This window comes from Aegilops tauschii, chromosome 7 (assembly GCF_002575655.3).
Source record: "Aegilops tauschii subsp. strangulata cultivar AL8/78 chromosome 7, Aet v6.0, whole genome shotgun sequence".
In the NCBI taxonomy this organism is placed as follows: domain Eukaryota; kingdom Viridiplantae; phylum Streptophyta; class Magnoliopsida; order Poales; family Poaceae; genus Aegilops; species Aegilops tauschii.
In genome coordinates this window covers 32,451,290-32,478,260 of record NC_053041.3, presented here as the reverse complement: position 1 = coordinate 32,478,260, position 26,971 = coordinate 32,451,290, and the positions used below count along the sequence as shown (strand labels likewise).

Genomic DNA, 26,971 nt, shown 5'->3' with positions numbered 1-26,971 from the left:
ATTGATGAAACTAGCGCTTGAATCACTAGGAGATGTGCGGAACATGCTACTATAGTACTTACTTTCGGGTGTCTAAATTGCAGCTTCTTCGGCAGTCTCAGAGCTTTTGTGGTGAATTTTCTCCAAACCCTGCCAGACAAAGAAAATAATTACTTGATATCAGGAAATGAACAAAGTTGCTGATATGGTGGATAATGATCGATTTAACTTACTTCTCGAGCATTTGAGTCATGTCCGCATAGTCCTGGGGATCTTTTCGTCTCGAGTCTAAGACGGTTACTACTCCCTGCTCAAGCTTAATCTCTAGGAGAATATAGTGGAAGCTGCGCATGCATGCATAAGTCATCAATTGCATTACCATAACCTGGACTAATAAGGGAAACTGAATATGCACAAGACAGTAACACTCACTTGAAGTTGTAAGGAAAGAGTATTATATCTTTGTTTTGATTTAATACCAACGATCATAGCAAGTTGGCCTCGGCTTCTTTGGCATATTTTTCAACCGTATATGCATCTATGAGATTTGTGTTAATGAACCCAATATCACCGATTTGTCTTTTCTTCAATTCGGCGATCTTCAATCTGCATAATATAGTGAGGATAATTATAAATACATGCAATGAAAGAGCTGACCTATATAGAGAGACTTAATGACAGAAGTAGTACTACTTACAGACAGTAGCAAGTGATCGTTGATTTATCGAGGGCCTTTTGATTGAAAAACTGGAAGAACTCCTCAAATGGAACATTCAGCAGTTCAATTCCAACGAGGTCATGCTCCGGTTTAACTCTCAGCGTCAAAGTATTCATCCCATCAGACTCTCTGCAGGTTTTCATGTACCAATCATGTAATCTTCGCATCATCGTTGTTAGAGATCTTTCATCTTTGAGGAGAGGCTTCCCGTAATGGTATTTGTGTTCGTCCACCTCCATGATTTCATAATGTACATCGTCGGGCAGGTAATCTCCAAGATTGCTATAACCGGCCACCATCCTCGGATCATTAGCGACGATGTCTTTAGACACCTTGAGCGGGGGGCACGATTGGTTCGCTTGTTCGCCGAGCTGGGCAATTTTTTTCCCAGCTCGTCGTTCTTTTAACCTTTGATCACTGACAGTACTTCCCAACCGCTCCGCTTCGACAAATGTCTTTGCAATAATGCGCTCATAGTTGCCTTTCGCGGAGACTTTGGTGGTTTTGTCAGGGCATCCAGAGTGCGCTTCACTTTCACCGGATCTACCTTCTCCTTCGGAGGTGGATGTTTCTTTGCTTTCACCCCTTCAAAGAAGTTCTTCACTTCGGCTCGCACGATCTTCGCGTTCTCCTCCTCGGTCCTCTCGTATGGTAACTTCTCTGGAGTCTTCAGAGAAGGACCGAATCTGTATTGCCTCCCGCCTCTGGCAGCTGTACTGCTAGACGCGGCAGAGCAGACAGAGCGGCTGCGGCTGTCTTCTTTCCTTGCTTACGAGGCGGAGGAGAAGGACTACGACGCGCCGGAGCAGCCGGAGCGGCGGCGGGTCTCTTCCGCCCTTGCTGACGAGGCGGAGAAGGAGGAGGCTGGCTGCTCTGGCACGCCGGCGCTGGCGGAGAAGGAGGCGGAGTGCCGCCACGTGCCGGAGAAGGAGGCTGAGTGCCCTGATCACTCGCCGGAGGAGGAGGCGGAGGAGGAGGCGGAGTGCCGCCACGCGCCGGAGAAGGAGGCTGAGTGCCCTGATCACTCGCCGGAGGAGGAGGCGGAGGAGGAGGCGGAGTGCCGCCACGCGCCGGAGAAGGAGGCTGAGTGCCCTGATCACTCGCCGGAGGAGGAGGCGGCGGAGTGCCCTTATCGCCGGAGGCGTCCAGTTTGGAAGGTTAATGAGCTCCTTCCGCCATAGGCACGGAGTCTTCAGAGCTAAACCCAGCCGAGTCTCCCCTTCACCGGTAGGGTGGTCAAGCTGGAGGTCCTCAAATCCCTCTGTTATTTCATCCACCATCACCCTAGCATATCCTTCTGGAATCGACCGGCACTGGTAGGTTGCGCCGGGTTCAGGAGGTAAAACAGAGCCAACAGCCGCCTTGACTTTGAAGTTCTGCCATTCCGCCATAAGGTGGCAATGTTGAGACTCTGTGATAGCATCCACGGGGTAGCTAGCAGGAGCCGTCAAGACATGCTCCGGCTGAAGCAGCTCGGTGGAAGCCACGCTGCTTCTCCGCTGAGATGGCGGGGTAGCTTCGGGGGTAGTTTCGGCATGTCGATTGCCATCTCGTTCCTCTAGCGCTTGAACCCTTTCGTGCAGCTTCTAAATTTGGGTCTGCTCCATTTTTTCCCTCCTCTCCTGGCTTTTGTAACCGCCTGCGTCCAGAAAACCAGCCTTCCATGGAATGGAGCCTGGCGTGCCTCGTGTCCGTCCAGGGTGCTCAGGATTCCCGAGGGCCATTGTGAGCTCGTCGTTCTCTCTGTCTGGAATGAACGTCCCTTTCTGCGCTGCATCGATATATTGCTGAATCTTTTTGACTGGTATTCTCAAAAGCTCGGTTGTCCAAACGCACCTCCCTGATATAGGGTCCAAGGTTCCGCCAGCCCCGAAGAACCAAGTCCGGCAGCGGTCTGTCCAGTTTATTGTCTGTGGTTCGATCCCTTTTTCAAGCAGATCATTCTCAGCCTTGGCCCACTTAGGCCGAGCTTTGAGGTAGCCACCTGACCCCGTGCGATGGTGAAGCTTCTTCTTCGTAGCATTCTTCTTGTTTGTCGCTGACATCTTCTTACTCTTTTCCGATGTCTTGTGGGCCACAAATGCGGGCCAGTGATCTCTGATCTTCTCATACCGGCCGATGAATTCTGGTGTCTCTTCTTTGTCGACAAACGTTTTCAGCTCATTCTTCCACCTCCTGAATAGGTCTGCCATCTTCTTAAGAGCATGAGACTTGATTAATTGCTCTTTAACTGGCTTCTCCGGATGCTCCTCTGGCGGTAGGGTGAAATTTGCCTTCAGCTCAGTCCAAAGATCATCTTTCTGCATATCATTGACATAAGACACCTCAGGGTCTTCCTTCTTAGGCTTATACCATTGGTGGATGCTGATCAGGATCTTGTCCCTAACTAGAACCCCGCACTGAGCAGCAAATGCATCCTTTGTCCGGATGGGTTCAATCGGTTGGCCGTCGCGCGCGATTGCTGTGATCTCAAACCTTTCATCCGAGCGCAACTTTCTCTTCGGGCCTCGTCTCTTTACCGAAGTTGTGCTCGATCCGGAGGGCTAGAAAAGAAGAAGAAAGACGAGTGTTAATTAATATGTGTACATACCAAAACAATGAATGCATCAATTAGCTAGTCAGCACATGCTTAACTAATATATTTACCTGGCCGGACTCTGTTCGGTCACCGGAGCCGTCACCACGGGCTCCTTCTTGCACCAGCATTGGGTCACCGGAGCCATCATAATCATGTCTTTCCTCCTCCACTCTTCGATCACCGTAGCCTGCTTCTTCACCCTGTTCTTCCAGACCATCATTGTCGTTAAGATACGACAAGATATCACCTCCGGCTAAGGTTATGTCCCCCAACACCTCTTCTGCTTGCTCGTCTCGTCCGTGCTCCATTGTTTCTGCAAATATTACAACATGGCAATTATTACACAAACATGACAGCAGGTGGATATATTAGTGCAAACGTAGACCTAGCTTATTCCGGGTTTGGGGTGGCCTCGGCAACGCTTCAAGGGTAGGGGCGCGGCGGGAGGGGGTAGGAGACCGACATTGTTTTTTTCTAGGGTTTGGGTGTCCTCGAGATTTTTGGTCGAGCGAGAGGGCCGGGGGGGTGCTCCCGTGGTATAAGTTATCATGGTCGAGAGGGGGTATAAATATCGTCCGTCCATCATGTCGAAGTTATCTGGGAGGGAGTTATATATATCGACAACGACGACATACATACATGGGAAAATAATGTTATCGGGGAGGGGGTATATCGACCCCCCCACGTGTTGAAGTTATCGGGAGGGGGTTATATCGACAACGACGACATACGTACATGGGAAAATAATATTATCGGGGAGGGGGTATATCGACCCCCCCTCGTGTTGAAGTTATCGGGAGAGGGGTATATCAACGACGACAGACCCGATAAAACATAAGAAAATGAAGAAGAAATAAAAAGAGGAGAAGAAGAAAGGAATAGAGGAGAAGATCGAAGAAAAAAAGAAGAAAAAAAAGAGGAGAAGAAGAAAGGAATAGAGGAGAGAAGAAGAAAAAATAGAATTTTTTTCTATTTTTTCTTCTTCTCTTCTATTCCTTTCTTCTTCTCCTCTTCTTTTTCTTCTTTTTTCCTCTTCTTATTTATTTCTCCTCTTCTTCCTCTCCTCTTCTTCTCCTTTCTTCCTCTTCTTATTTTCCTTTTTCCTCTCCTTCTTTTTCTTCTTCTTCCTTTCCTAGCTAGATATATAAAACTTTTCTAAAAATGTAACTTTTGCATATATAAAACTTTTCCATGGATCATCATTTCTCATATATATCCATCTATAGCCACATACATATATAAATGGAAAAAATGCTATGAACAAAAATACATATATACTTGGTAAATATTCTATGAACATCGTTTCTCATATATATCAATGCATACATCCATGGATCATCATTGCTCATATATCCATAGTCATATATAAAAACTTTCTGTATATGAACAAAAAAACATTTTTTGACATATTTAGCACATTCTAAATTTTCCTAACTCTTTTACAACCACAAAAATTACTCCAACTTCATGACAGTACCCACACTCCATTTCACCAAAAACCTTCTGATCCATAGTTCAAATTTTTCAAATTTCATTCAAATGAAATTTGAACCAGATTCAAATTCCTTGCTGAAAACCTATTCTAAACCAATCCAAAAATTCTGAAATTTTGCCATCACCTTTGTCTTGCATCAGTACCTCACCATAAAAAAAATCATAAATTCTAAAAATGCCCAAAGCCATCTAGCATTTGATCAAACACCCTCTATATGCACTGTTCATATCTGTAAAAAAATTCAGAAATTTAAGAAAATTGGACGGCGTCTTGCTGCTGCTCCACTCCTTCTCCTCTCCTTCTGCTCTTCAATGCGTCGGGGCCGGCGGCGACCATGGAGCAGGGGCGGCAGAGAGCAAGGGGCACTCGGGCGCAAGAGCGGCGCTCGATCGGGACCATGGGAAAGGGGGGGGGGTCACTTCGAGGGGGGCGGCGATGGCAGGAGTCCGGCGACGAGGACGGCGGGCTCGGGGCGGCACGCGGTGACGGGGACGGCGGTCTCGGGATGGCAGGCGGCGACAGGGATGTGGAGGGGTGGGCTCGGGGAGGCACGCGGCGACGGGGACGACGAGGACGGCGGGCTCAGGGATGCCGGCGATGGCGTTGGCGGCGGCGTAGACGGCGAGGTGGAGCAGCCTGACGGCGGGCGGGGGGGGGGGGGGAGGCAACTGGCGATGAAAACTGAAAAATTTTCACAAGTGTTTGTTATATAGTCCAAGCATTGGTCTCGGTTCGTGGCACCAACCGGGACCAAAGGCCTCTTTTCAGCAGCCCAAAGGGCGGGAAGTGGCGGCCTTTGGTCCCGGTTGGTGGCACCAACCGGGACTAAAGGGGGGGCATTGGTCCCGGTTGGTGCCACGAACCGGGACCAAAGGGTGGCATTGGTCCCGGTTCGTGCCACCAACCGGGACCAATGGCCTTGCACAGCGGCGTGGTGGTGGGAGTTTAGTCCCACCTCGCTAGCTGAGAGAGAGCCGCACCTGTTTATAAGGTGCGGTGCGCCTGAGCTGTCGAGCTCCTCTCTAAAGCAGGCTTACGGGCCTAACCTCTCTGTACATGCCTGTGGGCCTACTGGGCCTTCTGCGGGCCTGAATCCTGGCCCATGGATGGGTTTCTAGTCGTATTCAGGCCGTGGTGGCCCAATAGGTGGCATAATTTTTATTTTTTGCCTGTTTTTTTGTTTTCTTTTTTGCTTTATTTATTTTGTTTTGTTTCTACTTACAACAAAAAACTTATTTATTTTATTTTGTTTCTAATTACTTATTTATTTTACTTTATGATAATTCTTTTTGCTATTAAAGTTTCTAACAAAAAAAGTTCTTTATGAAAATTACTTTTGCTTTCAATGATTATGAACAGAAAATACTTCGATAATTTTAGTTGCATCAATTTTATATAATTTTAGTTTCAATAATACTAGAGGTTGCTTATAATGTTTTGAACAGAAAATACTTTGATAATTTTAGTTTCATAAATTTTATTTATGTTATTAAAGTTTATTTTATTTTGTTTGTACTTATATATTTTATTAAAGTTTATATTATTTTGTTTCTAATTACTTATTTATTTTATTTGTTATTTTTTATGCACTATTTTTCATGCATTTACTGATTATTTTGAGCTATAAGACCCTAAAATTGAAAAGCATTTCAAATGAACTCTGAAAAGGTTGAAAGTTGGCATGGTATCATCATTTCATTCACATAGCATGTGCAATAAAGTTGAGAGGGTTACGGCAAAAACTGGATGCACTTCGTGTACAAAACGGACAATCTCTTTCGAAGTATCAGGATTTCATACGGAAACTCGTCTGTTACAAAGGGATTTCATTTTTTAAAACTTATTTGAACTCCTAACTTTTTGTGTGTTCAAAATGCACCATTCAAAGCCACATCATCAATTTTCAACCCTTTCTGACTTCATTTGTTATTTTTCATGCATTTACTAATTATTTTGAGCTATAAGACCCTAAAATTGAAAAGCATTTCAAATGAACTCTGAAAAGGTTGAAAGTTGGCATGGTATCATCATTTCATCCACATAGCATGTGCAAGAAAGTTGAGAGGGTTACGGAAAAAAACTAGATGCACTTCGTGTACAAAACGGATAATGGTATCATACTCGTCTGTTACAAAGTTGGCATGGTATCATCATAATAGTTGCGGGAGAAAGTCTTCACTTTTTCTTTGCTTGTGTCATTTGCTTATTGCGCCGTAACCATGGATAATCTTCATCGTTTACCAGGATGCTTGGGTCAGCCTTGACTTTGAAGGGAGGAATTTCATGAAACTTTTCATAATCTTCAGACATGTCTGTCTTGCCCTCCACTCCCACAATGTCCCTTTTTCCTGAAAGAACTATGTGGCGCTTTGGCTCATCGTATGATGTATTCGCTTCCTTATCTTTTCTTTTTCTCGGTCTGGTAGACATGTCCTTCACATAGATAACCTGTGCCACATCATTGGCTAGGACGAACGGTTCGTCAGTGTACCCAAGATTGTTCAGATCCACTGTTGTCATTCCGTACTGTGGGTCTACCTGTACCCCGCCTCCTGACAGATTGACCCATTTGCACTTAAACAAAGGGACCTTAAAATCATGTCCGTAGTCAAGTTCCCATATATGTCCATTATGTAACCATAATATGTGTCCTTTCCCCTCTCGGTTGCTGCATCAAAGCGGACACCGCTGTTTTGGTTGGTGCTCTTTTGATCTTGGGCGATCGTGTAAAATGTATTCCCATTTATCTCGTATCCTTTGTAAGTCAATACAGTCGAAGATGGTCCCCTGGACAACGAGTACAACTCATCACAAACAGTGGTGTCACCTCTGAGACGTGTTTCCAACCAACTGCTGAAAGTCCTGATGTGTTCACATGTAATCCAGTCGTCACACTGCTCCGGGTGTTTGGAGCGCAGACTGTTCTTGTGTTCATCGACATACGGGGTCACCAAGGTAGAGTTCTGTAGAACTGTGTAGTGTGCTTGAGACCAAGAATATCCGTCCCTGCATATTATTGAGTCCCCTCCAAGCGTGCCTTTTCCAGTCAGTCTCCCCTCATACCGCGATTTAGGGAGACCTATCTTCTTAAGGCCAGGAATGAAGTCAACACAAAACACAATGACATCCTCTGTTTGATGGCCCATGGAGATGCTTCCTTCTGGCCTAGCACGGTTACGGACATATTTCTTTAGGACTCCCATGAACCTCTCAAAGGGGAACATATTGTGTAGAAATACGGGCCCCAGAATGACAATCTCGTCGACTAGATGAACTAGGACGTGCGTCATGATATTGAAGAAGGATGGTGGGAACACCAGCTCGAAACTGACAAGACATTGCGCCACATCACTCCTTAGCCTTGGTATGATTTCTGGATCGATCACCTTCTGAGAGATTGCATTGAGGAATGCACATAGCTTCACAATGGCTAATCAGACGTTTTCCGGTAGAAGCCCCCTCAATGCAACCGGAAGCAGTTGCGTCATAATCACGTGGCAGTCATGAGACTTTAGGTTCTGGAACTTTTTCTCTGGCATATTTATTATTCCCTTTATATTCGACGAGAAGCCAGTCGGGACCTTCATACTGAGCAGGCATTCAAAGAAGATTTCTTTCTCTTCTTTCGTAAGAGCGTAGCTGGCAGGACCTTCATACTGCTCGGAGGCATGCCGTCTTTTTCGTGCAAATGTTGCAGGTCCTCCCGTGCCTCAGGTGTATCTTTTGTCTTCCCATACACGCCCAAGAAGCCTAGCAGGTTCACGCAAAGGTTCTTCGTCACGTGCATCACGTCGATTGAAGAGCGGACCTCTAGCTCTTTCCAGTAGGGTAGGTCCCAAAATATAGATTTCTTCTTCCACATGGGTGCATGTCCCTCAGCGTCATTCGGAACAGCTAGTCCGCCGGGACCCTTTCCAAAGATTACGTGTAAATCATTGACCGTAGCAAGTATGTGATCACCGGTACACATGGCGGGCTTCTTCCGGTGATCTGCCTCGCCTTTGAAATGCTTGCCTTTCTTTCGACATTGATGGTTGGTCGGAAGAAATCGACGATGGCCCAGGTACACATTCTTCCTGCATTTGTCCAGGTATATACTTTCAGTGTTATATAAATAGTGCGTGCATGCGTGGTATCCCTTGTTTGTCTGTCCTGAAAGGTTACCGAGAGCGGGCCAATCGTTGATGGTTACAAACAACAACGCGTGCATGTTAAATTCCTCCTGTTTGTGCTCATCCCACGTACGTACACCGTTTCCATTCCATAGCTGTAAAAGTTCTTCAACTAATGGCCTTAGGTACACATCAATGTCGTTGCCGGGTTGCTTAGGGCCTTGGATGAGAACTGGCACCATAATGAACTTCTGCTTCATGCACATCCAAGGAGGAAGGTTATACATACATAGAGTCACGGGCTAGGTGCTATGATTGCTGCTCTGCTCCCCGAAAGGATTAATGCCATCCGCGCTTAAACCAAACCATACGTTCCTTGGGTCAGCTGCAAACTCAGCCCAGCACTTTCTCTCGATTTTTCTCCACTGCGACCCGTCAGCGGGTGCTCTCAACTTCCCGTCTTTCTTACGGTCCTCACTGTGCCATCGCATCAACTTGGCATGCTCTTCGTTTCTGAACAGACGTTTCAACCGTGGTATTATAGGAGCATACCACATCACCTTCGCAGGAACCCTCTTCCTGGGGGGCTCGCCGTCAACATCACCAGGGTCATCTCGTCTGATCTTATACCGTAATGCACCGCATACCGGGCATGCGTTCAGATCCTTGTACGCACCGCGGTAGAGGATGCAGTCATTAGGGCATGCATGTATCTTCTGCACCTCCAATCCTAGATGGCATACGACCTTCTTTGCTGCGTATGTACTGTCGGGCAATTCGTTATCCTTTGGAAGCTTCTTCTTCAATATTTTCAATAGCTTCTCAAATCCGTTGTCAGGCACAGCATTCTCTGCCTTCCACTGCAGCAATTCCAGTACGGTACCGAGCTTTGTGTTGCCATCTTCGCAATTGGGGTACAACCCTTTTTTGTGATCCTCTAACATGCGATCGAACTTCAGCTTCTCCTTTTGACTTTCGCATTGCGTCCTTGCATCGACAATGACCCGGCGGAGATCATCATCATCGGGCACTAGTTCCTCTTGATCTTCAGCAGCTTCCCCCCTTGCAGCATCATTGGGCACATCGTCTGGTTCCTCTTGATCTTCAGCAGCTTCCCCCGTTGCAACACCACCGTATTCAGGGGGCACATAGTTGTCATCGTCCTCTTCTTCTTCGCCGTCTTCCATCATAACCCCTATTTCTCCGTGCCTCGTCCAAACATTATAGTGTGGCATGAAACCCTTGTAAAGCAGGTGGGTGTGAAGGATTTTCCGGTCAGAGTAAGACTTCGTATTCCCACATGTAGGGCATGGACAACACATAAAACCATTCTGCTTGTTTGCCTCAGCCACTTCGAGAAAATCATGCACGCCCTTAATGTACTCGGAGGTGTGTCTGTCACCGTACATCCATTGCTGGTTCATCTGCGTGCATTATATATAATTAAGTGTGTCAAAAACCATTACAGAACATCATGAATAGATAATTAAGTGACCAAATTAATAGAAGTTCAAAATCACATTAAAACCAAAGTACATACATGTTGGAAATATTCCATAGAGGCAATAATAAAATGGTTATTATTGTATTTCCTTGTTCATGATAATTGTCTATTGTTCATGCTATAATTGTATTAACTGGAAACCATAATACATGTGTGAATACATAGACCACAACATGTCCCTAGTAAGCCTCTAGTTGACTAGCTCGTTGATCAATAGATGGTTATGGTTTCCTGACCATGGACATTTGATGTCATTGATAACGGGATCACATCATTAGGAGAATGATGTGATGGACAAGACCCAATCCTAAGCATAGCACAAGATCGTGTAGTTCGTTTTGCTAGAGCTTTTCTAATGTCAAGTATCATTTCCTTAGACCATGAGATTGTGCAACTCCCGGATACCATAGGAATGCTTTGGGTGTACCAAACGTCACAACGTAACTGGGTGGCTATAAAGGTACACTACAGGTATCTCCAAAAGTGTCTGTTGGGTTGGCACGAATCGAGACTGGGATTTGTCACTCCGTATGACGGAGAGGTATCTCTGGGCCCACTCGGTAATGCATCATCTTAATGAGCTCAATGTGACTAAGGAGTTAGCTACGGGATCATGCGTTACGGAACGAGTAAAGAGACTTGCCGGTAACGAGATTGAACGAGGTATTGGGATACCGACGATCGAATCTCAGGCAAGTAACATACCGATTGACAAAGGGAATTGTATACGGGATTGATTGAATCCCCGACATCATGGTTCATCCGATGAGATCATCGTGGAACATGTGGGAGCCAACATGGGTATCCAGATCCCGCTGTTGGTTAATGGCCGGAGAACGTCTCGGTCATGTCTGCATGGTTCCCGAACCCGTAGGGTCTACACACTTAAGGTTCGATGACGCTAGGGTTATAGGGAATAGATATACGTGGTTACCGAATGTTGTTCGGAGTCCCGGATGAGATCCCGGACGTCACGAGGAGTTCCGGAATGGTCCGGAGGTAAAGATTTATATATGGGAAGTCCCGTTTTGGCCACCGGAAGAGTTTCGGGCGTCACCGGTAATGTACCGGGACCACCGGAGGGTTCCGGGGGTCCACCGGGAGGGGCCACCAACCCCGGGGGCCTGCGTGGGCCAAGTGTGGGAAGGGACCAGCCACTAGGTGGGCTGGTGCGCCTCCCACAAGAGGCCCAAGGCGCAGGGAAAGGGGAAAGGGGGAAACCCTAGGCTCAGATGGGCCTAAGGCCCACCTAGGGTGCGCCCCCCCACTCTCCCCCTCTGGCCGCCCCCTCAGATGCATCTAGGGCTGGCCGCCACCCCTAGGGGGGAACCCTAGATGGGGGCGCAGCCCCTCCCCTTCCCCTATATATAGTGGGGGTTTTGGGGCTGCCATAGACACGAGTCTCCCTCTCTCTTGGTGCAGCCCTACCCCTCTCCCTCCTCGTCTCTCGCAGTGCTTGGCGAAGCCCTGCTAGAGTGCCACGCTCCTCCATCACCACCATGCCGTTGTGCTGCTGCTGGACGGAGTCTTCCCCAACCTCTCCCTCTCTCCTTGCTGGATCAAGGCACGGGAGACGTCACCGGGCTGCATGTGTGTTGAACGCGGAGGCACCGTTGTTCGGTGCTTAGATCGGATTCGGCCGCGATCTGAATCGCTTCGTGTATGACTCCACCGACCGCGTTCTTGCAACGCTTCCGCATCACGATCTTCAAGGGTATGAAGATGCACTCCCCTCTCTCTCGTTGCTAGTTAATCCATAGATTGATCTTGGTGATGCGTAGAAAATTTTGAATTTCTGCTACGTTCCCCAACTGTGGCATCATGAGCTAGGTCTATGCGTTGATTCTATGCACGAGTAGAACACAAAGTAGTTGTTGGCGATGATTTGTTCAATTTTCTTACCGTTACTAGTCTTATCTTGATTCGGCGGCATTGTGGGATGAAGCGGCCCGGACCGACCTTACACGTACTCTTACGTGAGACAGGTTCCACCGACTGACATGCACTTGATGCATAAGGTGGCCAGCGGGTGTCTGTCTCTCCCACTTTAGTCGGATCGGATTCGATGAAGAGGGTCCTTATGAAGGGTAAATAGCAATTGGCATATCACCGTTGTGGCTTTTGCGTAGGTAAGAAACGTTCTTGCTAGAAACCCATAGCAGCCATGTAAAACATGCAACAACAATTAGAGGACGTCTAACTTGTTTTTGCAGGGTATGCTATGTGATGTGATATGGCCAAAAGGATGTGATGAATTATATATATGTGATGTATGAGATTGATCATGTTCTTGTAATAGGAATCACGACTTGCATGTCGATGATTATGACAACCAGCAGGAGCCATAGGAGTTGTCTTAATTTATTGTATGACCTGCATGTCAATGAAAAACGCCATGTAATTACTTTACTTTATTGCTAATCGTTAGCCATAGTAGTAGAAGTAATAGTTGGCGAACAACTTCATGAAGACACGATGATGGAGATCATGATGATGGAGATCATGGTGTCATGCCGGTGGCGAAGGTGATCATGCCGCGCCTCGAAGATGGAGATCAGAAGGCGCAAGATGATATTGGCCATATCATGTCACTTTATGATTTGCATGTGATGTCTGTCATGTTTACATCTTATTTGCTTAGAACGACGGTAGCATAAATAAGATGATCCCTCACTAAAATTTCAAGACATGTGTTCCCCCTAACTGTGCACCGTTGCGAAGGTTCGTTGTTTCGAAGCACCACGTGATGGTCGGGTGTGATATATTCTAACGTTCGCATACAACGGGTGTAAGCCAGATTTACACATGCAAAACACTTAGGTTGACTTGACGAGCCTAGCATGTACGGACATGGCCTCGGAACACAAGAGACCGAAAGGTCGAACATGAGTCGTATAGCAGATACGATCAACATGAAGATGTTCACCGATGATGACTAGTCCGTCTCACGTGATGATCGGACACGGCCTAGTTGACTCGGATCATGTATCACTTAGATGACTAGAGGGATGTCTATCTGAGTGGGAGTTCATTAAATAATTAGATGAACTTAATTATCATGAACATAGTCAAAAGGTCTTTGCAAATTATGTCGTAGCTTGCGTTTTAGTTCTACTGTTTTAGATATGTTCCTAGAGAAAATTTAGTTGAAAGTTGATAGTAGCAATTATGCGGACTGGGTCCGTAAACTGAGGATTGTCCTCATTGCTGCACAGAAGGCTTATGTCCTTAATGCACCGCTCGGTGTGCTGAACCTCGAGCGTCGTTTGTGGATGTTGCGAACATCTGACATACACGTTTTGATGACTACGTGATAGTTCAGTGCGTAATGTTAAACGGTTTAGAATTGAGGCACCGAAGACATTTTGAAACGTCGCGGAACATATGAGATGTTCCAAGAGCTGAAATTGGGATTTTAAGCTCGTGCCCACGTCAAGAGGTGTGAGACCTCTGACAAGTTTCTTAAGCCTGCAAACTAAGGGAGAAAAGCTCAATCGTTGAGCATGTGCTCAGATTGTCTGAGTACTACAATCGCTTGAATCGAGTGGGAGTTGTCTTCCAGATGAGATAGTGATGGTTCTCCAAAGTCACTGCCACCAAGCTACTGGAGCTTCGTGATCCTTGAGCTATAACATATCAGGGATAGATATGATGATCCTTGAGCTATTCGCGATGTTTGACACCGCGAAAGTAGAAATCAAGTAGGAGCATCAATTGTTGATGGTTAGTAAAACCACTAGTTTCAAGAAGGGCAAGGGAAATAAGGGATACTTCATGAAACGGCAAATCAGTTGCAGCTCTAGTGAAGAAACCCAAGGTTGAACCCAAACCCGAGACTAAGTGCTTCTGAAATGAGGGGAACGGTCACTGAAGCAGAACTGCCCTAGATACTTGGTAGATGAGAAGGCAGGCAAGGTCGACAGAAGTATATTGGATATACATTATATTAATGTGTACTTTACTAGTACTCCTAGTAGCACTAGGGTATTAGATACCGGTTCGGTTGCTAAGTGTTGGTAACTCGAAATAAAAGGCTACGGAATAAACGGAGACTAGCTAAAGGTGAGATGACGATATGTGTTGGAAGTGTTTCCAAGGTTGATGTGATCAAGCATCGCATGCTCCCTCTACCATCGAGATTGGTGTTAAACCTAAATAATTGTTATTTGGTGTTTGCGTTGAGCATAGACATGATTGGATTATGTTTATCGCAATACGGTTATTCATTTAAGGAGAATAATGATTACTCTGTCTATTTGAGTAATACCTTCAATGGTCTTGCACCTAAAATAAATGGTTTATTGAATCTCGATCGTAGTGATACACATGTTCATGCCAAAAGATATAATATAGTAATGATAGTACCACATACTTGTGGCACTGCCATTTGAGTCATATTGGTATAAAACGCATGAAGAAGCTCCATGTTGATGGATCTTTGGACTCACTCATTTTGAAAAGACTGAGACATGCGAACCATGTCTATTGGTAGATATGCATGAAGAAACTCCATACAGATGGATCGTTGAACTCGCTTGATTTTGAATCACTTGAGACATGCAAATCATACCACATGGGCAAGATGACTGAAAGGCCTCGTTTTCAGTAAGATGAAACAAGAGAGCAACTTGTTGGAAGTAATACATTTGATGTGTGCAGTCCAATGAGTGCTGAGGCACGCAGTGGATATCGTTATGTTCTCACTTCACAGATGATTTGAGTAGATGCTAAGTATGTTTACTTGATGAAACACAAGTCTGAATTATTGAAAAGTTCAAGTAATTTCAGAGTGAAGTTGAAGATCGTCGTGACAAGAGGATAAAATGTCTATGATATGATCGTAGAGATGAATATCTGAGTTACGAGTTTGGCACACAATTAAGACATTGTGGAAATTGTTTCACAACTAATACCGCCCGGAACACCATAGTGTGATGGTGTGTCCGAACATCATAACTGCACCCTATTGGATTTGGTGCATACCATGATGTCTCTTATCGAATTACCACTATCGTTTTTGGGCTAGGCATTAGAGACAACCGCATTCACTTTAAAAAGGGCACCACGCAATTCCGTTGAGACGACACCGGTTTAGAGAAACCTAAGCTGTCGTTTCTTAAAAGTTTGGGGCTGCGACGCTTATGTGAAAAAGTTTCAGGCTGATAAGCTCGAACCCAAAGCGGATAAATGCATCTTCATAGAATACCCAAAACAGTTGGGTATACCTCCTATTTCAGATCTGGAAGCAAAAGTGATTGTTTTTAGAAACAGGTCCTTTCTCGAGGAAAAGTTTCTCTCGAAAGAATTGAGTGGGAGGATGGTGGAGACTTGATGAGGTTATTGAACCGTCATTTCAACTAGTGTGTAGCAGGGCACAGGAAGTTGTTCCTGTGGCACCTACACCAATTGAAGTGGAAGCTTATGATAGTGATCATGAAACTTCGGATCAAGTCACTACCAAACCTCGTAGGTTGACAAGGATGCGTACTACTTCAGAGTGGTACATAATCCTGTCTTGGAAGTCATGTTGCTAGACAACAATGAACCTACGAGCTATGGAGAAGCGATGGTGGGCCCGGATTCCGACGAATGGCTCGAGGCCATAAAATCTGAGAGGATCCATGTATAAAAACAAAGTATAGACTTTGGAAGAACTACTTGATGGTCGTAAGGCTGTTGGGTGCAGATGGATTTTAAAAGGAAGACAGACAACGATGGTAAGTGTCACCATTAAGAAAGCTCGACTTGTCGTTAAGATGTTTTCCGACAAGTTCAAGGAGTTGACTACGATGAGATTTCCTCACTCGTAGCGATGCTAAGAGTCTGTTGGAATTATATTAGCAGTTACTGAATTATTTATGAAATCTTGCAGATAGGATGTCAAAAACCATTGTTTCCTCGACGATTTTCTTGAGGAAAGGTTGTATGTGATACAACCAGAAGGTTTTGTCAATCCTGAAAGATGCTAACAAGTATGCAAAGCTCCAGCAATCCTTCTAAGGACTGGAGTAAGCATCTCGGAGTTGGAATGTACCCTTTGATGAGATGATCAAAGATTTTGGGTTTATACAAAGTTTATGAGAAACTTGTATTTCCAAAGAAGTGAGTGGGAGCACTATAGAATTTCTGATGAGGATATGTTGTTAACATATTGTTGATCAGAAATGATGTAGAATTTCTGGAAAGCATACAGGGTTATTCGAAAAGTGTTTTTCAATGGAAAACCTGGATTAAGCTACTTGAACATTGAGCATCAAGATCTATAAGGATAGATCAAAAACGCTTAATAGTACTTTCAAATGAATACATACCGTGACAAGATTTTGAAGGAGTTCAAAATAGATCAGCAAAGAAGGAGTTCTTGGCTGTGTTACAAGGTGTGAGTATTGAGTAAGACTCAAGACCTGACCACGGCAGAAGAGAGAGAAAGGACGAAGGTCGTCCCCTATGCTTTGGACATAGGCTCTACAGTATGCTATGTTGTGTACCGCACCTGAAGTGTGCCTTGCCATGAGTTAGTCAAGGGGTACAATAGTGATCCGGGAATGGATCACATGACAGCGGTCGAACTTATCCTTAGTATCTAGTGGACTAAGGAATTTTCTTGATTATGGAGGTGGAAAAGAAGTTCGTCGTAAAGGGTTACGTCGATGCAAACTTTGACACTAATCCGGATGATCCTGAGTAGTAAACCGGATTCGTATAGTAGAGCAGTTATTTGGAATAGCTCCAAATAGCGCGTGGTAGCTGCATCTACAAGATGACATAGAGATTTGTAAAGCACACACGGATGTGAATGTTGCAGACCCGTTGACTAAAACCTCTCTCGTAAGCATAACATGATCAAACCCTAGAACTCATTGAGTGTTGATCACATGGTGATGTGAACTAGATTATTGACTCTAGTAAACTCTTGGGTATTAGTCACATGGCGATGTGAACTTTGAGTGTTAATCACATGGTGATGTGAACTAGATTATTGACTCTAGTGCAAGTGGGAGACTGTTGGAAATATGCCCTAGAGGCAATAATAAAATGGTTATTATTGTATTTCCTTGTTCATGATAATTGTTCTATTGTTCATGCTATAATTGTATTAACTGGAAACCGTAATACATGTGTGAATACATAGACCACAACATGTCCCTAGTAAGCCTCTAGTTGACTAGCTCGTTGATCAATAGATGGTTATGGTTTCCTGACCATGGACATTTGATGCCATTGATAACGGGATCACATCATTAGGAGAATGATGTGATGGACAAGACCCAATCCTAAGCATAGCACAAGATTGTGTAGTTCGTTTTGCTAGAGCTTTTCTAATGTCAAGTATCATTTCCTTAGACCATGAGATTGTGCAACTCCCGGATACCGTAGGAATGCTTTGGGTGTACCAAACGTCCCAACGTAACTGGGTGGCTATAAAGGTACACTACAGGTATCTCCAAAAGTGTCTGTTGGGTTGGCACGAATCGAGACTGGGATTTGTCACTCCGTATGACGGAGAGGTATCTCTGGGCCCACTCGGTAATGCATCATCATAATGAGCTCAATGTGACTAAGGAGTTAGCCACGGGATCATGCGTTACGGAACGAGTAAAGAGACTTGCCGGTAACGAGATTGAACGAGGTATTGGGATACCGACGATCGAATCTCAGGCAAGTAACATACCGATTGACAAAGGGAATTGTATACGGGATTGATTGAATCCCCGACATCGTGGTTCATCCGATGAGATCATCGTGGAACATGTGGGAGCCAACATGGGTATCCAGATCCCGCTGTTGGTTATTGGCCAGAGAACGTCTCGGTCATGTCTGCATGGTTCCCGAACCCGTAGGGTCTACACACTTAAGGTTCGATGACGCTAGGGTTATAGGGAATAGATATACGTGGTTACCGAATGTTGTTCGGAGTCCCGGATGAGATCCCAGACGTCACGAGGAGTTCCGAAATGGTCCGGAGGTAAAGATTTATATATGGGAAGTCCCGTTTTGGCCACCGGAAGAGTTTCGGGCGTCACCGGTAATGTACCGGGACCACCGGAGGGTTCCGGGGGTCCACCAGGAGGGGCCACCAACCCCGGGGGCCTGCGTGGGCAAAGTGTGGGAAGGGACCAGCCACTAGGTGGGCTGGTGCGCCTTCCACAAGAGGCCCAAGGCGCAGGGAAAGGGGAAAGGGGGAAACCCTAGGCTCAGATGGGCCTAAGGCCCACCTAGGGTGCGCCCCCCCTCTCTCCCCCTCTGGCCGCCCCCTCAGATGCATCTAGGGCTGGCCGCCACCCCTAGGGGGGGAACCCTAGATGGGGGCGCAGCCCCTCCCCTTCCCTATATATAGTGGGGGTTTTGGGGCTGCCATAGACACGAGTCTCCCTCTCTCTTGGTGCAGCCCTACCCCTCTCCCTCCTCGTCTCTCGCAGTGCTTGGCGAAGCCCTGCTAGAGTGCCACGCTCCTCCATCACCACCATGCCGTTGTGCTGCTGCTGGACGGAGTCTTCCCCAACCTCTCCCTCTCTCCTTGCTGGATCAAGGCACGGGAGACGTCACCGGGCTGCATGTGTGTTGAACGCGGAGGCACCGTTGTTCGATGCTTAGATCGGATTCGGCCGCGATTTGAATCGCTTCGAGTACGATCCACCGACCGCGTTCTTGCAACGCTTCCGCATCGCGATCTTCAAGGGTATGAAGATGCACTCCCCTCTCTCTCGTTGCTAGTTAATCCATAGATTGATCTTGGTGATGCGTAGAAAATTTTGAATTTCTGCTACGTTCCCCAACAATACATAGTTCTCATCTAACAACATATATAAAGCTCTCCAGAGCATCTAATTAATTAAACCATACATTGAAACTATGTGAAACATTTCAATGCGAAAACAAGCGATCATAATCGCAACCAAGGTAACAATTGATCCAACGGCATAATGATACCAAGCCTCGGTATGAATGGCATATTTTCTAATCTTTCTAATCTTCAAGCGCATTGCATCCATCTTGATCTTGTGATCATCGACGATATCCGCAACATGCAACTCCAATATCATCTTCTCCTCCTCAATTTTTTTATTTTTTCCTTCAAGTAATTGTTTTCTTCTTCAACTAAATTTAACCTCTCGACAATAGGGTCGGTTGGAATTTCCGGTTCAACCACCTCCTAGATAAATTAAATCTATGTCACGTTGATAAGTAATTTCAGAGTGAAGTTGAAGATCGTCGTGACAAGAGGATAAAATGTCTATGATATGATCATAGAGATGAATATCTGAGTTACGAGTTTGGCACACAATTAAGACATTGTGGAAATTGTTTCACAACTAATACCGCCCGGAACACCATAGTGTGATGGTGTGTCCGAACATCATAACTGCACCCTATTGGATTTGGTGCATACCATGATGTCTCTTATCGAATTACCACTATCGTTTATGGGCTAGGCATTAGAGACAACCGCATTCACTTTAAATAGGGCACCACGCAATTCCGTTGAGACGACACCGGTTTAGAGAAACCTAAGCTGTCGTTTCTTAAAAGTTTGGGGCTGCGACGCTTATGTGAAAAAGTTTCAGGCTGATAAGCTCGAACCCAAAGCGGATAAATGCATCTTCATAGAATACCCAAAACAGTTGGGTATACCTCCTATTTCAGATCTGGAAGCAAAAGTGATTGTTTTTAGAAACAGGTCCTTTCTCGAGGAAAAGTTTCTCTCGAAAGAATTGAGTGGGAGGATGGTGGAACTTGATGAGGTTATTGAACCGTCATTTCAACTAGTGTGTAGCAGGGCACAGGAAGTTGTTCCTGTGGCACCTACACCAATTGAAGTGGAAGCTTATGATAGTGATCATGAAACTTCGGATCAAGTCACTACCAAACCTCGTAGGTCGACAAGGATGCGTACTACTTCAGAGTGGTACATAATCCTGTCTTGGAAGTCATGTTGCTAGATAACAATGAACCTACGAGCTATGGAGAAGCGATGGTGGGCCCGGATTCCGACGAATGGCTCGAGGCCATAAAATCTTAGAGGATCCATGTATAAAAACAAAGTATAGACTTTGGAAGAACTACTTGATGGTCGTAAGGCTGTTGGGTGCAGATGGATTTTAAAAGGAAGACAGACAATGATGGTAAGTGTCACCATTAAGAAAGCTCGACTTGTCGTTAAGATGTTTTCCGACAAGTTCAAGGAGTTGACTACGATGAGATTTCCTCACTCGTAGCGATGCTAAGAGTCTGTTGGAATTATATTAGCAGTTACTGCATTATTTATGAAATCTTGCAGATAGGATGTCAAAAACCATTGTTTCCTCGATGATTTTCTTGAGGAAAGGTTGTATGTGATACAACCAGAAGGTTTTGTCAATCCTGAAAGATGCTAACAAGTATGCAAAACTCCAGCAATCCTTCTAAGGACTGGAGTAAGCATCTCGGAGTTGGAATGTACGCTTTGATGAGATGATCAAAGATTTTGGGTTTATACAAAGTTTATGAGAAACTTGTATTTCCAAAGAAGTGAGTGGGAGCACTATAGAATTTCTGATGAGGATATGTTGTTAACATATTGTTGATCAGAAATGATGTAGAATTTCTGAAAAGCATACAGGGTTATTCGAAAAGTGTTTTTCAATGGAAAACCTGGATTAAGCTACTTGAACATTGAGCATCAAGATCTATAAGGATAGATCAAAAACGCTTAATAGTACTTTCAAATGAATACATACCGTGACAAGATTTTGAAGGAGTTCAAAATAGATCAGCAAAGAAGGAGTTCTTGGCTGTGTTACAAGGTGTGAGTATTGAGTAAGACTCAAGACCTGACCACGGCAGAAGAGAGAGAAAGGACGAAGGTCGTCCCCTATGCTTTGGACGTAGGCTCTACAGTATGCTATGCTGTGTACCGCACCTGAAGTGTGCCTTGCCATGAGTTAGTCAAGGGGTACAATAGTGATCCGGGAATGGATCACATGACAGCGGTCGAACTTATCCTTAGTATCTAGTGGACTAAGGAATTTTCTCGATTATGGAGGTGGAAAAGAAGTTCGTCGTAAAGGGTTACGTCGATGCAAACTTTGACACTAATCCGGATGATCCTGAGTAGTAAACCGGATTCGTATAGTAGAGCAGTTATTTGGAATAGCTCCAAATAGCGCGTGGTAGCTGCATCTACAAGATGACATAGAGATTTGTAAAGCACACACGGATGTGAATGTTGCAGACCCGTTGACTAAAACCTCTCTCGTAAGCATAACATGATCAAACCCTAGAACTCATTGAGTGTTGATCACATGGTGATGTGAACTAGATTATTGACTCTAGTAAACTCTTGGGTATTAGTCACATGGCGATGTGAACTTTGAGTGTTAATCACATGGTGATGTGAACTAGATTATTGACTCTAGTGCAAGTGGGAGACTGTTGGAAATATGCCCTAGAGGCAATAATAAAATGGTTATTATTGTATTTCCTTGTTCATGATAATTGTTCTATTGTTCATGCTATAATTGTATTAACTGGAAACCGTAATACATGTGTGAATACATAGACCACAACATGTCCCTAGTAAGCCTCTAGTTGACTAGCTCGTTGATCAATAGATGGTTATGGTTTCCTGACCATGGACATTTGATGCCATTGATAACGGGATCACATCATTAGGAGAATGATGTGATGGACAAGACCCAATCCTAAGCATAGCACAAGATCGTGTAGTTCGTTTTGCTAGAGCTTTTCTAATGTCAAGTATCATTTCCTTAGACCATGAGATTGTGCAACTCCCGGATACCGTAGGAATGCTTTGGGTGTACCAAACGTCCCAACGTAACTGGGTGGCTATAAAGGTACACTACAGGTATCTCCAAAAGTGTCTGTTGGGTTGGCACGAATCGAGACTGGGATTTGTCACTCCGTATGACGGAGAGGTATCTCTGGGCCCACTCGGTAATGCATCATCATAATGAGCTCAATGTGACTAAGGAGTTAGCCACGGGATCATGCGTTACGGAACGAGTAAAGAGACTTGCCGGTAACGAGATTGAACGAGGTATTGGGATACCGACGATCGAATCTCGGGCAAGTAACATACCGATTGACAAAGGGAATTGTATACGGGATTGATTGAATCCCCGACATCGTGGTTCATCCGATGAGATCATCGTGGAACATGTGGGAGCCAACATGGGTATCCAGATCCCGCTATTGGTTATTGGTCGGAGAACGTCTCGGTCATGTCTGCATGGTTCCCGAACCCGTAGGGTCTACACACTTAAGGTTCGATGACGCTAGGGTTATAGGGAATAGATATACGTGGTTACCGAATGTTGTTCGGAGTCCCGGATGAGATCCCAGACGTCACGAGGAGTTCCGAAATGGTCCGGAGGTAAAGATTTATATATGGGAAGTCCCGTTTTGGCCACCGGAAGAGTTTCGGGCGTCACCGGTAATGTACCGGGACCACCGGAGGGTTCCGGGGGTCCACCAGGAGGGGCCACCAACCCCGGGGGCCTGCGTGGGCCAAGTGTGGGAAGGGACCAGCCACTAGGTGGGCTGGTGCGCCTTGCGCAAGAGGCCCAAGGCGCAGGGAAAGGGGAAAGGGGGAAACCCTAGGCTCAGATGGGCCTAAGGCCCACCTAGGGTGCGCCCCCCTCTCTCCCCCTCTGGCCGCCCCCTCAGATGCATCTAGGGCTGGCCGCCACCCCTAGGGGGGGAACCCTAGATGGGGGCGCAGCCCCTCCCCTTCCCCTATATATAGTGGGGGTTTTGGGGCTGCCATAGACACGAGTCTACCTCTCTCTTGGTGCAGCCCTACCCCTCTCCCTCCTCGTCTCTCGCAGTGCTTGGCGAAGCCTGCTAGAGTGCCACGCTCCTCCATCACCACCATGCCGTTGTGCTGCTGCTGGACGGAGTCTTCCCAACCTCTCCCTCTCTCCTTGCTGGATCAAGGCACGGGAGACGTCACCGGGCTGCATGTGTGTTGAACGCGGAGGCACCGTTGTTCGGTGCTTAGATCGGATTCGGCCGCGATCTGAATCGCTTCGAGTACGACTCCACCGACCGCGTTCTTGCAACGCTTCCGCATCGCGATCTTCAAGGGTATGAAGATGCACTCCCCTCTCTCTCGTTGCTAGTTAATCCATAGATTGATCTTGGTGATGCGTAGAAAATTTTGAATTTCTGCTACGTTCCCCAACAATACATAGTTCTCATCTAACAACATATATATATAGCTCTCCAGAGCATCTAATTAATTAAACCATACATTGAAACTATGTGAAACATTTCAATGCGAAAACAAATGTGATCATAATCGCAACCAAGGTAACAATTGATCCAACGGCATAATGATACCAAGCCTCGGTATGAATGGCATATTTTCTAATCTTTCTAATCTTCAAGCGCATTGCATCCATCTTGATCTTGTGATCATCGACGATATCCGCAACATGCAACTCCAATATCATCTTCTCCTCCTCAATTTTTTTATTTTTTCCTTCAAGTAATTGTTTTCTTCTTCAACTAAATTTAACCTCTCGACAATTGGGTCGGTTGGAATTTCCGGTTCAACCACCTCCTAGATAAATTAAATCTATGTCACGTTGGTCGGCATATTTGTCATAAACAATAAATGAACCAAATAGTTATAAAAAGATAATATATACCACATCCGAATCATAGACAAGACGAGGGCCGACGGGGGCGGATACCAAAACCATCGCACTATGTAATAAGAAGGAATAATAAAAGTAACAAAATTAGACAAGTATCTATCTAAAGCAAGAATTTTTTTCTTTCAGAAAGAAGATAAGAACAAGAGGCTCACCACGGTGGTGCTGGCGACGAGATCGGCGCGGGCGATCGACGGCGGTGAAGACGGGGACGGGACGTGACGGACCGCTAAACCTAGACAAATCTCGGGGAAAATGGAGCTCGGAGGTCGAGTTTCGAGAGGAGAAAGATTAACTAGTGTGGCTCAGACATTTCATCGAACACCTCATGTGCATAGGAGGTGAGCTAGAGCACCCAAATGCCCTCCCCTCGCCGGCCAAAAAAACAGAGCACTGTGGAGTGCTCTGCTGTGGCGATGGGGTATATATAGGCAACTCATTGGTCCCGGTTCGTGGCACCAACCGGGACTAAAGGGGGGGGCATTGGTCCCGGTTGGTGCCACGACCAATGCCCCCTTTAGTCCCGCCACGAACCGGGACCAATGCCCCCCTTTAGTCCCGGTTGGTGGCACCAACCGGGACCAAAGGCCTTGTGCCGCCCCGCGTCAAAAGTTTAGTCCCACCTCGCTAGTTGAGAGAGCTCGAGAGTGGTTTATAAGCGCTGCTGCGCCCACCCTCTCGAGCTCCTCTCAACTGCAGGCTTTCGGGCCTAACCATTCTCTTTGCCTGTGGGGCCTACTAGGCCTTCTGCGGGCCTGAATCCTGGCCCATGGATGGGTTTCAAGTCGTATTCAGGCCGTGGTGGCCCAGTAGGTGGCATAATTTTTTTCCCTGTTTTTTGTTTTCTCTTTTGCTTTATTTATTTTGTTTTGTTTCTACTTACAACAAAAAACTTATTTATTTTATTCCATTTTGTTTCTAATTACTTATGTATTTTACTTTATTTATTTTATTTTTATTTATTTTACTGCTGCTATTTTTATTTATTTTACTGCTGCTATTTTTATTTATTTTATTAAGGTTTATTTATTTTATTTACTATAGTTTATTTTATTTTATTTTATTAAGGTTTATTTATTTTATTAAGGTTTATTTATTTTATTTACTATAAAAAATGAACATAGATGCGCCTATAGAGAAAATTCAACCTAAATTCATAATAAATTTCTATGAAATTCAAAGAAATTTACTGTGAATTTAGGTCAAATTTCCTGTATAAGGGCATCTATTTTCACTTTGAGAGGAGCTCAACAAGGCAGAGAGGGACGGGCTTATAAACCGGTGTGAGCGCCCTTCGGTTGGCGAGGTGGGACTAAACTCTGACCGCTACTAGGACCAACCCTTTAGTCCCGGTTTGTGGTATGAACCGGGACTAAAGGGTGAGCCTCTGGTCCCGGTTCAAGCCACCAACCGGGACCAATGGTGGTGGGCCAGGAGCGAGGCCCATTGGTCCCGGTTTGTCCCACCAACCGGGACCAAAGGGGCCGGACGAACCGGGACCAATGCCCCCATGAGGCCCGGCAGGCCCCTGGCAGCACGAACCAGGACCAATGCTCACATTAGTCCCGGTTCGTGACTGAACCGGGACTAATGTGAATATTGCCCTGTGACCAAAGCCCAGTTTTCTACTAGTGGAGCTCCGGTGAGGTCCCGCCCCCCTGTCCGCCGAGATTGCATCACAACTACCATTGATTTTAGGCGCGATTCACCATGGATGCAACTCTAAAAACGGTCAGATCCAGCGCGCGGGGAGCATCATTGCTACATCCCCAACGTAACCACGCCTCCGGCTCGCCGAGGTCGTCGCCTTGCACCATCGTGTCCAGCAAAAAAGGATCCAAAAAAGCAACAAAAGCTCAGTGGTCGGTTGAAGCAAATCATTATAAGGTTCCAGCAAAAAAAGATATCGTTTCCAGCAAAATCAAGCTCATCACACATAACTTCATTGATTGATTGTAGCAAAAAAAAAAAAACAGCAGGGAGACTCCCATTTTCGATTGTAGCAAACAAAAAGAAGGATTGTAGCAAAAAGGAAGGTTAGTTATAGCAAAAACATACACTGGTTCCAGCAAAAACACTCGTTGGCGGCGAGGGCGCCTTTGGTTCCAGCAAATCGCAGGGCCGATGGCAGCAAAAATTGATGCCGGTTCCAGCAAATTGATGGCCGTTTGCAGCAAAAAAGGGTCATCCCGCAGCCCGCCGTCCGTCTCCATGGCGTGAAGGCCTTTCAACGGTTGAAGCAGCGCGGGGCATCGGTTCCAGCCCTGGGATGCCCGGTTGCAGCAAAAAGGCCGTCGCCGCCGTCTCCAGCACCGGCGGGTGCTGATTGCAGTGCCTGTCATTGTCGACAGAAAAACAGATGCATAGGTGGTGGATGGTGGTTCTCCCATGGTTAGACACCCGCGATGGCCGCTGCCGCGCAGCGCCGTGTGTCGACCGGTGCGGCGCTGTGTGGAGGAAGAAGCAGAGAGCGAGCAGAGATGGTGAAGCGACCGCGAGGATAGGATTGGGATGAATGGAGCGAGAGAGATGGCATGTGCGGTGAGAAAAGGAAGTGGATGGATAAGGCAGGGATGGATAAGGCAGTGCTTGCATGTGGTGCGTGGGGCCCTAGGTAGTGCGCGTGTGTGTGGGAACGACCGACGCAAGTTTCAGCCGGTCCGCCGGCTCGAAGCGTTTCCCTTCCTGAAAAGGAAGTGCCCAACAGTAAACTGAGTCTTGAACAGAAAACATGCCTTGAGAAAATATGCCGATGACAAGAAATTTGGAGCCACATTAACACTTCAGAAAAACCACATGCAAGAAATCATATCTATAAAGCAGGTCATATCTTCAGATTGAAAAGGTGATCGACAACAAATTGTTAACAGTTCACTCATTATTTATTGAAAAGCAAGTTCCTAGTGGCCAGTGCTGAACACAAAATA

General features: G+C 45.8%; 1 long non-coding RNA gene across 1 annotated transcript; it reads right to left on the bottom strand.

Moving 5' to 3' along the window:
• Positions 1 to 23,519: 23,519 nt before the first annotated feature.
• LOC141027367 (uncharacterized) lies at positions 23,520 to 26,590 on the bottom strand. Its single transcript, XR_012189180.1, has 3 exons — positions 24,200 to 26,590; positions 24,039 to 24,096; positions 23,520 to 23,950 (listed from the first exon to the last, which is right to left on the bottom strand). It is a non-coding gene; the product is annotated as an uncharacterized lncRNA (long non-coding RNA).
• Between the last annotated feature and the right edge of the window lie 381 nt (positions 26,591 to 26,971).